Source organism: Tiliqua scincoides, chromosome 12, assembly GCF_035046505.1.
Source record: "Tiliqua scincoides isolate rTilSci1 chromosome 12, rTilSci1.hap2, whole genome shotgun sequence".
NCBI classification, from domain to species: domain Eukaryota; kingdom Metazoa; phylum Chordata; class Lepidosauria; order Squamata; family Scincidae; genus Tiliqua; species Tiliqua scincoides.
In genome coordinates this window covers 15,873,635-15,888,442 of record NC_089832.1, presented here as the reverse complement: position 1 = coordinate 15,888,442, position 14,808 = coordinate 15,873,635, and the positions used below count along the sequence as shown (strand labels likewise).

The 14,808-nt window shown below is 46.7% G+C and overlaps 1 pseudogene; it reads left to right on the top strand.

The window, feature by feature from the left end:
- Nucleotides 1-11: 11 nt before the first annotated feature.
- LOC136663448 (5S ribosomal RNA) lies at nucleotides 12-130 on the top strand (annotated as a pseudogene).
- Nucleotides 131-14,808: the final 14,678 nt, after the last annotated feature.

The window sequence follows — 14,808 nt, the reverse complement described above, 5'->3', positions numbered from 1 at the left end:
TCAGTGTGTTAGGCTGTATATGTGTTACCCTGCACATGCCCGATCTCGTCTGATCTCGGAAGCTAAGCAGGGTCAGGCCTGGTTAGTACTTGGATGGGAGACCGCGTGGGAATACCGGGTGCTGTAGGCTTATACCCTAGTCTTTCGCGACTGAAGGTTGCCAACCAGTGTGAATAGGCGAAACTTGAAGTCTGTGACGTCAGGGACAGTGCAATGCCCCTTGTCCCCTTGGGCCTCTTCAGTCTAGAAAAGAGGCACATGAGGGAGGGCATGATTGAGACATACAAAATTATGCAGGGGAAGGACAGAGTGGATAGAGAGATGCTCTTTACACTCTCACATAACACCAGAACCAGGGGACATCCACTCAAATTGAGTGCGGAGAGTTAGGACAGACAAAAGAAAATATTTCTTTACTTGGCGTGTGGTTGAACTGTGGAACTCCTTGCCACAGGATGTGGTGACGGCATCTGGTCTGGACGCCTTTAAAGGGGGCTTGGACAAGTTTCTGGAGGAAAAATCCATTACAGGTTACAAGCCATGATGTGTATGTGCAACCTCCTGATTTTAGAAATGGGCTGTGCCAGATGCAAGGGAGGGCACCAGGAGGCAGGTCTCTTGTTATCTGATGTGCTCCCTGGGGCATTTGGTGGGCCGCTGTGAGATGCAGGAAGCTGGACTAGATGGACCTATGGCCTGATCCAGTGGGGCTGTTCTTATGTTCTTAACTACAATTCCCAGGAAGCCTTGCAGGTCTCCTTGTTATCTGGTGTGCTCCCTGGGGCATTTGGTGGGCCGCTGTGAGATGCAGGAAGCTGGACTAGATGGACCTATGGCCTGATCCAGTGGGGCTGTTCTTATGTTCTTATGTTGTCTTGCATACATTTTTCTGTGATTGAGGCTTCAATACTACACAAACATGTCTGGTTGGTCCATCATCCCAATAAATCCCCGTTTCCTCTTTCAATTTTTGACACTCCCGAAATATCCCCATCATAACAGAATTCCTTTTATTCTTCAAAATAGCCTTCTTCACCCTTTCAAGTTTTAGAGAACATGCTTTCTATAAATTTTAATAAGAGTTGTGCAACCGAATACCAAAATGGCAAGACATCTTTTCTAAATATTTAACAGGCTTCTCTCTATTATTTAGACTCGGTTCAGACTTCTCAGAAATTACTTGTGAAACTTTTACATGCTTTATTTTTTTTAAAGTTACAAAAATCAAGAAATATTACAAATGTGTTCCTCAATTGAAGCCGATAAAAGCAACAAAATGCACGTTTGAACATCTGAGCTGGATACAAATGTATTTTTTTTTTGACTGCTAAATAAGATAAAAGTATTTGATGGTGCAAAGAGAAAGATAGGAACTGTTTTATTAATAAATTGGCTTAACTTTAGAAACAATGTCTTCCTTTTTGTCCCCACATCAGATATTTAAAACATTTGTGTCTTGTTGCTCTTTTGTAGGTATAATTCACACTTGCAAAAAATCAAAGCTGCTTCCATCATGAGTGAATATTATGGGCTGGATCTTGAGTTACAGAACCGTTGTCTTTGTGTAATGTATGCACAGTTCATCCTTCATTTACAAGGGACAAGTTCTTTAGCGACAAGAATACGATACTGTCCTGGGGAGGGACAGGAACGCTTCTGAATTTATCATCACAATATCTGCCCTGATATTGCAGTGCAGTTGGGTTTGTTTATGAAATGGAATACAGGGATGGCACGTCAGCAAGGGTGGTCAGGGGCAAAGGGCGGATCTCTGAAGCCCCAGTGCTGGTGGCAGTGGCGACATCAGTTCAAGGCCAGTTCAAGACTTCCTAAGGCGGGGATGAACAGAGTGGACTTCAGAGGATGGACAGAGTGGACAGGGGATGGACAGAGTGGATAGAGAGATGCTCTTTACACTCTCACATAACACCAGAACCAGGGGACATCCACTCAAATTGAGTGTTGGGAGAGTTAGAACAGACAAAAGAAAATATTTCTTTACTCAGTGTGTGGTTGGTCTGTGGAACTCCTTGCCACAGGATGTGGTGATGGCATCTGGCCTGGATGCCTTTAAAAGGGGATTGGACAAGTTTCTGGAGGAAAAATCCATTACGGGTTACAAGCCGTGATGTGTATGTGCAACCTCCTGATTTTAGAAATGGGCTATGTCAGAAGGCTAGATGCAAGGGAGGGCACCAGGATGAGGTCTCTTGTTATCTGGTGTGCTCCCTGGGGCATTTGGTGGGCCGCTGTGAGATACAGGAAGCTGGACTAGATGGGCCTATGGCCTGATCCAGTGGGGCTGTTCTTATGTTCTTAACTACAATTCCCAGGAAGCCTTGCAGGTCTCTTGTTATCTGGTGTGCTTCCCTGGGGCATTTGGTGGGCCGCTGTGAGATACAGGAAGCTGGACTAGATGGGCCTATGGCCTGATCCAGTGGGCCTGTTCTTATGTTCTTAACTACAATTCCCAGGAAGCCTTGCAGGTCTCTTGTTCTCTGGTGTGCTCCCTGGGGCATTTGGTGGGCCGCTGTGAGATACAGGAAGCTGGACTAGATGGGCCTATGGCCTGATCCAGTGGGGCTGTTCTTATGTTCTTATGTAAGGCCAGTTCAAGACTTCCTAAGGCACTGTACCAAATACTCCTTACCCTTACCTGATGATGCGCCAGCCTCCTTTTCCACTTGTGGTGTCGCTCCCGGTTTCTAGGAGACTCAACTGGGTTCAGTGGCTCCGTTTTTAGGGTACCTGCCTGCATTCGTTACTACAGACAGTTGCCCTAGAAACAGAGTCTCAGAACCTGGGAAAGATTTTCAGTGATTTTCAACCACTGTGCAAACTTCAGCACAGTGGTTGAAAATCCACTTTCACGCTTGCGCGGCTCACCAATGTGCCGTGGTACACTGAAAACTGCTGCTCTAGAATGGCACTGCAGCCCACCATTCTCTTCTCCTTCCACTCCAGTGACCAGTCCAGGAGGCAGGAGGAGAAGAGTGGAAGGGAGTGTGTAGATGAAAATCAGCACCCATGGCCAACTGCTTCCTGAGGCAACCTTCTCAGTTGGCCTCATGGGCGGGCCAGCCCTGGTCTGTCTTTTTTTTTTTTTTTTTTTAAGAGGAAAAAAATGAGATATAAATATCAATGCAACAGGGACTGATTTGGCCCTGCATTCAGTCTGACCTGCCTCTGGAGATGTCCCTCTAACAGTTAACACGGCAGCCAAGATTGGAAACGGTCAAAGAGAGAAGCAGTGACATTTACAGTGAGGCAGGCTTGGCAAAGAAAAGATTCCGGTGGACAATTTCATTTCATTTAACCCTAGCACAAAGAATTCACAAAGGACACCATGGATTGCAAAGAAATGTCTTATTGACTGACCGGTTCTGTGCAGGCCTCCCTCGAGGCAGTCAGCTGGAGTTTGATATTTCAACATTGTGAAATGTCCACTCCCTGAGAAATATGGCAGCAGTGGCTTCCTGGATGTTTGGTTTTTGACTGCCAAGAGTCAGAAGATGGAACTCTCTGCCATCCAGGTCTGTGCATGGGAGAGAGTGGTAAATTTTAAAGTGCAGGAGCATGTCTTGACACACACCCATACACACCTATAGCCAGGCCCCGCAAAGACTGTACATCATCAGAAATCAACTAGGAATTTCATCATTAGAATGCTTTCTTATCCTTCCACTTATTTGCTTTTGAAATTGATTAAACTTCAGTCAAAAAGCTACCTCATTTCATTCTAAATTCTTAGAGAGGTTTGCAGCAGTTTCAATGTGTATGTGTAAAAAAATTGAAAGGTGGAAGTAATAAAAAAATTGAAAAACTCAAATCAGAAGAATACCCTCCCCCCCCCCCCGAGCTTGTCTAACCCATTTGACATGGAGACAAGATAGGGACCCTGGGAGCTGCTAATCCAGTGTAATTAGTTTGTGGAACTCTTTGCCACAAGAAGTAGTGATGGCATCTTGCCTGGATGCCTTTAAGAGGGGATTGGACAAATTTCTGGAGGAGAAGTTCATTATGGGTTCATTATGGGTTACAAGTCATAGTAGGTATGTGCAAGATTTTGATTTTAGAGGCAGGCCGCTTCTGATTGCCAGATGCAGGGGAGGGCACCAGGCCACAGGTTGTATCTGTTGTCTTGTGAGCTCCTTCAAGCATTTGGTGGGCCACTGTGAGATACAGGAAGCTGGACTAGATGGGCCTATGGCCGGACCCAGCGGAGCTATTCTTATGTTCCTATGTAACCCATCCCTGCCCAAAAGAACCAGGTTTTTGGAAGTGAGTGAAATTATTGCTGAGGAACATGCATAGGATTGCTAAACATACATAGGATTGCACTCTGATTAACTCTTTTATGTGATTTGGGTCTTTTCTTTTTTTCAACTCTCATGTTTCAATTTTTTCCAACTTCAGTTATATATATTGGAGAGAGAGAGAGAGAGAGAGAGAGAGAGAGAGAGAGAGAGAGAGAGAGAGAGAGAGTTGACAATCTTTCAAGTAAAAAAGTGGAGAAATCTGTTTTCGAGCTTGGAACAGAAGGTGGGTTGTGTTGGAGGTAAGTCTGACAGTTATGACTGCCAGATACAAAGCAGTGTCATTTCAAAGCAACCTTGAGCAGATGGATAGAGAAAGTGTGCACTGAGGAATGTTGTTAATTGAGTGACCAGGGATTATGCTCAGAATTTGAAAAAAAAAAAAAAACCTCTGGGAAAAAAAAATAACTATTATGGAAGCCATCACCAGTTCAAAACTCTGAACCTACCAGATGGCCTGTAAAGCAAAAATTGAATTAAATAGATCATTTTTGTTGGTTTTTTTTTAAAGAACTGACATATGCAAATACCAATATTTTGTGTTTTTTTTAAAAATGCCAAGGGTGAAAAGGAAAGATTCCTCAAATAACTGTTTGTGTGTGTGAAGCACTCCTTGCTGTCTCCGAATAAGTTCTCCCTTGCCAGTGTTTTTCCAAGAGCCAAAGAATATGTCAGAATGCCAGATGCAAGGCATCTGGATGAGGACCAGGATGAGGTCTCTTGTTATCTGGTGTGCTCCCTGGGGCATTTGGTGGGCCGCTGTGTGATACAGGAAGCTGGACTAGATGGGCCTATGGCCTGATCCAGTGGGGCTGTTCTTATGTTCTTATGTTCTTAATAGCTGTCAATGTAAACAGTGACTTGGAAGAAGAGGTGTGCTTTCTCTAGACCTCTACATGGGGAGAGTTGTCAGTTTTGAGTCACTCTATATGGACTTTCAGCCATGCTTGTCATCCATGGAGGCAGCCATATGAATGTTGATGCCACATGTAGCACTTTTTTTTTTTTTTGCATGATCTGTGAGAAGTCAAAGAGCTATAGTGACAAAAGCAAGCTTTACAAAGCGAATTCTGGGATTCTGCACCTTGTGCCAGGATTTACATCCCTGGTGTGATCTGTGGCCAAGACAAAATGACTCAAAACTTCAGGTGCTACAAGAGGTGCTACATCTTCCTTGCTTCTTTGCTTCTCCATACCTCCTTCCTGAGCCTCTATCCATGACCTATCCATGGAAAGTTTACTTCCTTCTAGAGTTTTTAGACTTATAGAATTGTTGAGTTGGAAGATGCCCACAACCCCTGTCATGTAGTAGGAGATCCTCCTAGAACCGTGTTCCTCAACCAGTGGCATGGGACTTGATGTGGTGTCTAGTGGTACTCACAGAACCCCTGGACCCTGCCACCCAGCAACAAGACCAGGAATATGACACAACAAACCTTGGTAGGAGGCTCCAAGCCGTGCTTTTCTGCACTCCAACAAGCCCTCCAGTCCACTCTGAGCCTCTCGCTAGTGTCTGTTGCATCGCATCTGGCCTCCAAAACCCATAGGTAACTGGTAATGATGTCATCGCCAGTTACTTCTGGTTATACTTTGAATAGGTGGACCATGTGAAGAGCTACAGTGGAGGACAAACCTTGAGAAACACTGTCCTAGAGTATCTCCAGCAAGTGCCACATCAAGGTCCAGAGACGGGTCATCAGCGACCACATACTGATCCAGGGCAGTAGAACTTCGTGCTTAGCAATCACCCTCTCTTCCCCTTTGTTTGGGCATGCGGTGGAGGTGCAACTTTGGATTGTGCTGTGAATTCCAGATTTTTAAAAGGGCCCTCCGGACCAATTGGGTTTGCTGCAGTACATCCACAGTTGTCTCCTCTACCTTTCCATTCTTTCTTTTCACTTTGCTTTTCCTTTTTGATCCTGACTTTTAGCTCCGCTTGCCCTCTTCCTTCTGATCCTGTCTAAATTTATTCCCTCATTCAGAAAGGATTATTCTCCCTTCCCAATTGCAAGACTTTTACAATGTTTCCCCCCCCCCCCCAGAAACGCTCTCTTCCTAGAGCATTGGCAGGGGCTACCCAGAGTGTCAGGACGAGAAAAGCCAAAGCACAGCAGCGTGAGATTGCAGGCGAAGACTCCTGGTGGTCCATTTCAATTTCAGATAAAGCAGAATCAAAACCAACAACAAAACAAGTTGGAAGCAAAGATAATGCGCCGACAAGACAGGGCGATGGCATGCTGAATCCAGAACTGGCCATGGTAGTGCTCAAGCTGTTACCAATGTTTTGCCTAGGGCTTTTTACTTTGTATGCGTATACACTCCTATCAAGACCAGTCGCGCCCAAGAAGCAGGTAAAAAAGGACAGAAAGCTATTGAAGTGGAAATGCCAGCAAGTTCATTGCGCAAGGAATCTGAAAAGCAAAGGACCAACACAGCTCTATTAACATAGTAGACCTTCAGTCTCGAAAGACTCTGGTATCGCGCTCTGAATGGTGGTTCTGGAACAGCGTCTAGTGTGGCTGAAAAGGCCAATTCGGGAGTGACAATCCCTTCCACACCGGGAGCAAGTGCAGTCTGTCCCTGGTCTGTCTCCCTGGCTATGGGCCTTCCTTCTTTGCCTCTTAGCCTCAGACTGTTGGCCAAGTGTCTCTTCAAACTGGGAAAGGCCATGCTGCACAGCCTGCCTCCAAGCGGGCCGCTCAGAGGCCAGGGTTTCCCACCTGTTGAGGTCCATTCTTAAGGCCTTCAGATCCTTCTTGCAGATGTATCGCAGCTTTCCTGTAGGGCGCTTTCCTTGCACGAGTTCTCCATAGAGGAGATCCTTTGGGATCAAGACATAAGAACATAAGAACAGCCCCACTGGATCAGGCCATAGGCCCATCTAGTCCAACTTCCTGTATTTCACAGTGGCCCACCAAATGCCCCAGGGAGCACACCAGATAACAGCTCTCTCTCTCTCTCTCTCTCTCTCTCTCTCTCTCTCTCTCTCTCTCTCTCTCTCTCACTCACTCACTCACTCACTCTCTGGTTTTAGTAGAATAATGGCATAATCCAGTGGCCTTCAACCTTTTTCATCCTACAATGCCAATAAATAGACTGGGGACCCACCATCGATCATGCCCACTTCCCGGAATCCTATCCGCTTATCCCCACCCTCTCACTGCCTACTCTCCATCCCATTAAACTCCTCCAGCACCGTTCACTGTAACCAAGTATTCTTATTAGGGAGAGCAGAAAAGGTTACCAGGAAGCCTGGTGCACTAGTGAAAGTTATTTTAGCACCACTATTAAGAACCTGAGCAGGACTGGGACACAATCTCCTGGTATCTCATGGGGTACACCAGATGCCCCCCCTTTACTTAGTGGTGATCTAGTCCAGGGGTCTTCAATCTATTTCATTCCGATAAGTTGCTGCCACAACGGAAGCTTCACAACCCCACTGGGGTCACAACACTCTCTGCAGAGTGACACCTTCGCAAAAGCGGCCCTGCTGAAAGGGCAACCTGTGTGATAAATGGGCTCTCCCATACCTTGAAGATATGATTCAGATTTGCATATTTTCCCTTCTCTCCCTTGCAGCGGATGATTTCTTCCATGAGAACAAAGTGCTTATTTCTGGCCATCATCTGCTTAATGACATTAGTTCCTGCTTAATGATGTCATTTCCTGGCCTCAGCAGGGGCCGTAAATGCGATCTGGCCTGGTATATGAAACAAATTTGACACCTCTGTTACAGACAGCCAGTCAGGTGGCCTGGACTGTACATGCCAAAGAAGGGAAGCCGTACAGTCTCAGCTGTATTGTTGCAAGGTGCAAAAACCAAGATGTTACAAGAGATCTCAGATGTTGCACTGTAATCCCAGGTACCAAAGCAAACTCAGTAGACAACAGTGATCAAATCCAGGCTTTTATTGTAAATCCATCAGCAAAAGATTGTAAATCAATCCACGTCTCCAAAGGAGACTGTGTGCATCAGAAATGGGGAGAAGAGAAACCCCAAAGGAGACTGCTTGCACCAGAAGTGGGAAGAAGAGAAGCGTGTAACGCCTCCTTTAGCTGACTTTTATTACAATCTGGGGTTCCCTCCTTGAAACACATTTGGAGACAATTCATTGGTGGGTTCAAAACATCCATTGTTTTATAATAGGCCATCTCATACATCCATCATATACAATATACCCCCAGCAGTTAGCCAATGACACTGCAGTTCAATTTCGCTTAAAATGACCTCACCTATAACTATCGCATGATCCACTGTGGCCTTCATGTGCAGCCCGTGTAATGCAACAAAATTGTTGCTAAAAAGTTGCGAACTCTGCTAAAACAACGAAACTGCTATCTTCTACATTTTCTGTGGGAAGTTGACCTTTGCAATGTGTTAATCCGGAAGTGCTTTGATATCATGTCTCTTTAAACTCTAGAATGCAGTTAGTCCACTAAAATTCAGTTAAAATATTACTATTTGTTAGTCACACTTATGGGTACCCCAAAACTGATTTCAAAATGAAAAACAAAGAAATATAAAAAGCTAAGCTTACTTGTGTTCTTCTATGAGAGCTGGTGTGAATATTTGCTTTCTAGCATGTGTGTGCACAGCTTAGTGCTCTAAAAGTCTTCAAACTGGCTGTTAAAGCAATGTTAAAACTTCAAGCCGAATTCAAACTGCATTTTTAAAAGTACCAAGGAAAATCTTTTTTTTTTCCTGTGCTCTGAAAACAAAGACTTCATTCAAATGGATCAACATTGTTCTAAGAGAACATCTTGTGGCAGGCTGCCCAATCCCAGCCAAATGCTTGTGAGACTCAAGTTGAACATTCAAAGATGGACATTCAGAGAGAGAGAGAGAGATCAAAAACCATGCTGTTTACATTTCAGGTAAGCATTCTATACCATAACTAGCAGTCCTTGATACCTTCCAACAGTATCACGTACACAACCCATTCTCTTGCTATTCAATCCAGCATGTCTTCAAAGCGTCAGCTCAGTCCAATGCTGGGCTCACACTGGGCTCACACATGATCCATCAGCTCAAACCTGGTGGCATGAAAGCTCAGCCACTCTGGGGCCACCAGCACAACAGACGGTCCCTGTCACGCTCCCCTCCTTGAAGAAGAGTCCTCATCCAGGACAGACATTGGTTCTTCTTCATGAGTAGGACTCGGAAATGGGAGCCTTTCTCAAGTTCCCAGTCTTATCATGTGGCATCTGGTGCAGGCTTCCACACAGCCTCACTGCTATCTCTGCCCCAGGACTGTGGGAGTAGTGGCGAGTCTGGACTTGTGGAAGGGGCCTACCCAGCTGAGGACACAACTTCCATAATTCCCAGGGTTGTATCTTCTAGGACAGGGATGTCCAAAGTTTTTGGCAGGAGGGCCACATCATCTCTCTGACACTATGTTGGGGGCCGGGGGGGGGGGAAAGAATTAATTTACATTTAAAATTTGAATAAATTTACATAAATGAATATATTAAAGATGAACTTATATGAATGAATGAAGGTCTTGCGATAGGTCCAGGCCTTTAAAAGTCCTGGCACAAAGCAAGGCCACCCTTTCCTTCGCTGCCACTGTTGCATCACAGACATGAAACGGCAAGCAGTGGAGGGAGCCCTCGTCCCACAGCTCACGCAAGGGGTCAAACAGTCGCCCTCATGCTGAGTTCAGTTGCGTCGGGCCAGCGCAGACTCCAACAAATCTCCAGAGGGCCAGAGGCTCATTGGAGATTGGGGGCTCCCTGAGGGCCACATTGGGAGTCCTCAAGGGCCGCAAGTGGCCCCAGGGCCGGGGTTTGGGCACCCCTGTTCTAGGATGACTTAGTTCTTAGTTGGCAACCTTCAGTCTCGAAAGACTATGGTATCGCGCTCTGAAAGGTGGTTCTGGAACAGTGTCTAGTGTGGCTGAAAAGGCCGATTCGGGAGTGACAATCCCTTCCACACTGGGGGCAAGTGCAGTCTGTCCCTGGTCTGTCTCCCTGGCTATGGGCCTTCCTTCTTTGCCTCTTAGCCTCAGACTGTTGGCCAAGTGTCTCTTCAAACTGGGAAACAAAGTCTAGGATGACAGCTCTGGGATAACAATCAAGGTGTCATCCCTCGATTCCAACGCATGCTACAGCCAGCAATTGAACACACCACGCTTAGAGTGTGGTGGGCATTCTACAAAGTTACCGCTTTGCTATTTATTTTTTAAAAAATGACATTTGCGGGATGAGGAATCCAGAAACCTAGTTCTTGAGATACCAAATAATAAGGAAGAGTAATAATTAGTGGGGTTTCTTAAATTCATAAGAAATTTCCTCTTCTCCCTCCTGGAATATTTCAGTGCAGCATCAAGCTAATAAAATTAATGAGATTTAACGTTTTTTTTTCCTCTATAAGTTTTTTTTATGAATACAAATGCATGCCTTTGCTTTGAATTAACATATTAAACAAATAGAGGAGGGGTGGGGAAAAAAATGCTTCTACTTGCAGTGCGATTAAACAGTGTTGTGATGGAAACCGAGGTGGCAACATTTTATTTTCTTCCAAAGATTAAATCTTTCCCCCAATCATCAGCACACAAACAGCATCTTCTCTCAGCTGTGAAGGCATTTGAATTTTTCAAAAGATCTGTTCTTGGGGGGAAAAAAATGTCTTTGTGGCAATAATTGCTGTTTACCAAATCTTAATCAGAAACGCAATATTTTAGACAAAGTACACTGGGGATTTTTTTTTGTTTGTTTCCTTGCAAAAGCTTACCCTTTATGGATTGTCACTTGGTTTCCCCTTTCTGTGGTATGCAAACACACACAATTTCAAGTGATGATGTGTATTTTAATAAAAGGGGATCGCTCACTGGTAAAGCACTTAGGGCCCAACCCAATGCATGACTATTCAGAAGTAAGTCCTATTGTGTTTGATGGGGCTTACTCTCAGGAAAGTGTGGATAGGATTTCAGCCTCATTCTGCTGGCAGAAAAGATCCCAGATTCCATCTTTAGTATCTCCGGATATGGCTGGAAAACACCTCCGTCTTAACACCCTGGACCAGGGTTCGAGTAGAGGACATTAGGAGCTTCCATTGGCCTGTGGTAGGCAACCTGCTTTGCATGCAGGACGGTTCCACATTCAGTCAGTGGCAAGAGGGTGGCTGGGGGGGACGACGACGACAGCGGCCCCGGGTGCCAGTCTACAGGGGAGTATTTGAGAGGCTACCACAAGATGGCAGTAGGGGTGACCCTGGTCATAGACAGCCATGATAGGCAGGCTGTTCTAAATCCCCATAGGGATTTAAGATAGAAGATAGAAGAAAGGTTCTATCTTTCAAGAACCGCACAACATTTCAGATGGATCTTTTACGGTCTGTTATCACTTTCTGGCCTCCAGATTCCTCCCACGCAGGCTGACAAGCAGCTGCTTCATCTCTCCAAGAGCAGGTGGAATAACTCAGCTGGGCTTGTCAGCTGCTTCAAGGTCTCGCCATTCACGGTGCCAGTGGCCTCGAACCGGCGACCTTCGGATGTTATCTTTAGGCAAACGGAGGCTCTACCCTCTAGACCAGACCTCCTGCCCATTGGCTACCGACAATTCTGAGCTCCATGGGTAAATGGTCTGAGAGTGTAAATCATCACCCTGCCTTTCTAAAAGACATGACCATAGAATCATAAAGTTGAAAGGCGCTTTTGAGGCCATCTAGTCCAACCTCCTGCTTAAAGCAAGAAGGCCCTCTCTAGAGCATCTCCAAAAACTGCCTGTCAAGCATCTCCAGCGAGGGAGACCCCACTACTTCCCTTGGTAATCCATTATCAAATCGTTCTCACTGTTAAACCGAGAAGCAGAGGTGATAGCAGTATTTGATTTTGCCGCAGTGGTGTTCCCAGAGGGGGGGCACTATGCTAAGTTTTGCAAGGCACCTCAATGCACCATGGAAGCTGCCCCATCTCAGCCATTCCAGGCAGGAAAAACAATGTGGCAAAGAGGCCTCTGTGTTGCTCTCACTGCCCAGAATGGCTCCGAAGGAGAGGGGGAGAGACTGCTTGCACGCCGCGGTGAGGCTCCCTGTCAAATTTAGTGCTTTGCACCCCCTCTAGCTATGCCACTGAAGCAAGCTTTTTTTTTTTTTTTTTGCTGTCCCCAAACGAAGGACAATTTTATCCACGATGCTCAGAGCCGTTTTCACACACACGAGTGTGAAAGCTCATTACGTTTTCGCACGTAGGGAGAGCGGCCCTTTGTGAGCTGTCTTTGCCCTTTCTCATCCCCTCAAGACTTGCTCTCAATTAAGCAGCGGTGCCGTTCTGCAAATGTTCGCTCCCATTTCTTTACAGAGGAACAAAGGTGTGGGAGAGGTGCAATGTAAGCAGAGTTCAGTGGCCTTTCTTTTTGCCTTTGTCTCATGAACCCCAAGGGATACCCCTGCTTTTCCTACAGTCCCTCAACAAGGACTCTGGAGTATATTTTGCAGTCATGGAATAAGAGTCCAGGTAGTTTTGTGGTTGAAGAACAGGAAGGAAAGAGTAGGATGGAGAGGGCAATGGTAGCATAGCTAGAGGGGGGAAAAGCAGGAAGCCAGCGATTTTCAACCACTGTGCCATGGCACACTGGTGCGCCGTGAATGGTCTGCGGGTGTGCTGCAGGAGTTTGAAGGATGGTCATATTGTTGTTGGCAACCTTCAGTCTCGAAAGACTATGGTATCGCGCTCTGAAAGGTCGTTCTGGCACAGCGTCTAGTGTGGCTGAAAAGGCCGATTCGGGAGTGACAATCCCTTCCACACCGGGAGCAAGTGCAGTCTGTCCCTCTGGCTGTGGGCCTTCCTTCTTTGCCTCTTTGCCTCAGACTGTTGGCCAAGTGTCTCTTCAAATTGGGAAAGGCCATGCTGCACAGCCTGCCTCCAAGCGGGCCGCTCAGAGGCCAGGGTTTCCCACCTGTTGAGGTCCACTCCTAAGGCCTTCAGATCCCTCTTGCAGATGTCCTTGTATCGCAGCCGTGGTCTACCTGTAGGGCACTTTCCTTGCATGGGTTCTCCATAGAGGAGATCCTTTGGGATCCGGCCATCATCCATTCTCACGACATGACCGAGCCAACGCAGGCATCTCTGTTTCAGCAGTGCATACATGCTAGGGATTCCAGCTCGTTCCAGGACTATGTTGTTAGGAACTTTGTCCTGCCAGGTGATGCTGAGGATGCGTTGGAGGCAGCGCATGTGGAAAGCGTTCAGTTTCCTCTCCTGTTGTGAGCGAAGAGTCCATGACTCGCTGCAGTACAGAAGTGTACTCAGGACGCAAGCTCTGTAGACCTTGATCTTGGTATGTTCCGTCAGCTTCTTGTTGGACCAGACTCTCTTTGTGAGTCTGGAAAACGTGGTAGCTGCTTTACCGATGCGCTTGTTCAGCTCGGTATCGAGAGAAAGAGTGTCGGAGATTGTGTCGGAGATTGCAGACGGGATGGTCATATACTAGTAGGGCAATTGGGGGATGCGAGCCCTGGGCTAGCATGGTGTGCCTTGTCAATTGCCCAAAACCTGATGGTGTGCCTTTAGCGCCTTCCCAGAGTGCCATGAAACGCCAACGGTTGAAAATGGTTGCGGTAAGTTCTGGAGGCGCCGCAATGCGCCATGTAAGAGGCCCCTCCCACCCTTTTTGGAGCTCCCCTGACACTGTTTTGTTTGGTGAGTGACTGCGCAACTGCTATCGCTGCCTGGAATGGCTCTGACAGCCAGTGGGAGGGGCTGCTCAAAGAGCGCATTGCCGCGCCAGCAGTACTTACCGTTTTGCCCTCTAGGCGCACTACTGACGGACAATTCTCATAGCGTAGAGAAGTAAGAAGTGAAGTCCGGTGCTTTTTATTGGATTCATAGATGACAGAGGGAGGGCGAGGCGGTCACCCCAGGAGGAACCAAGCCCTGTCCAGTCACACTACAACCTAAGCATGGAGGCTCGAGCCAGTGCATTAAACGGAGCAGGAGTGCAGAAGGAGGGGTATAGGGTCAGTGGAGTGGGGTTGATGGGGGCTGAGGCAGCTGGTGGGAGGGGTATACTCACTTACCCATTAGCCGCCAGAACAGCTGCTAGTGCAGCCTAGAGCTCTAGATGGCCTCCTCCAGCAGCCATTTGATCTGGGCAAGGTGTGGCCCCAAGCACTCACTAGAAGTCCCCAGGACGTGGTGTAGACTGGTGAGGGTGCATCCCTGGACAGCTAACTGCCCCTCCACTGCTGCTAACTGTATCCTGTTTATGCCCCACTGCGTACTGTTTAGTTATACCCTCCGTATTCTTGTTTCCAGCACAGGAAGGGTGAGAAGAGGAAGAGTTAAAAACTACATGGAACGGAAAGAGGAAAAACTAGGTGGAAAAGAAGCTTGCCTAGATATATCATTAGCAACTGTTACCCTGCACGTGCCTGATCTCGTCTGATCTCGGAAGCTAAGCAGAGTCAGGTCTGGTTAGTACTTGGATGGGAGACCGCCAGGGAATACTGGGTGCTATAGGCTTATACCATAGTCTTTCGAGACTGAAGGTT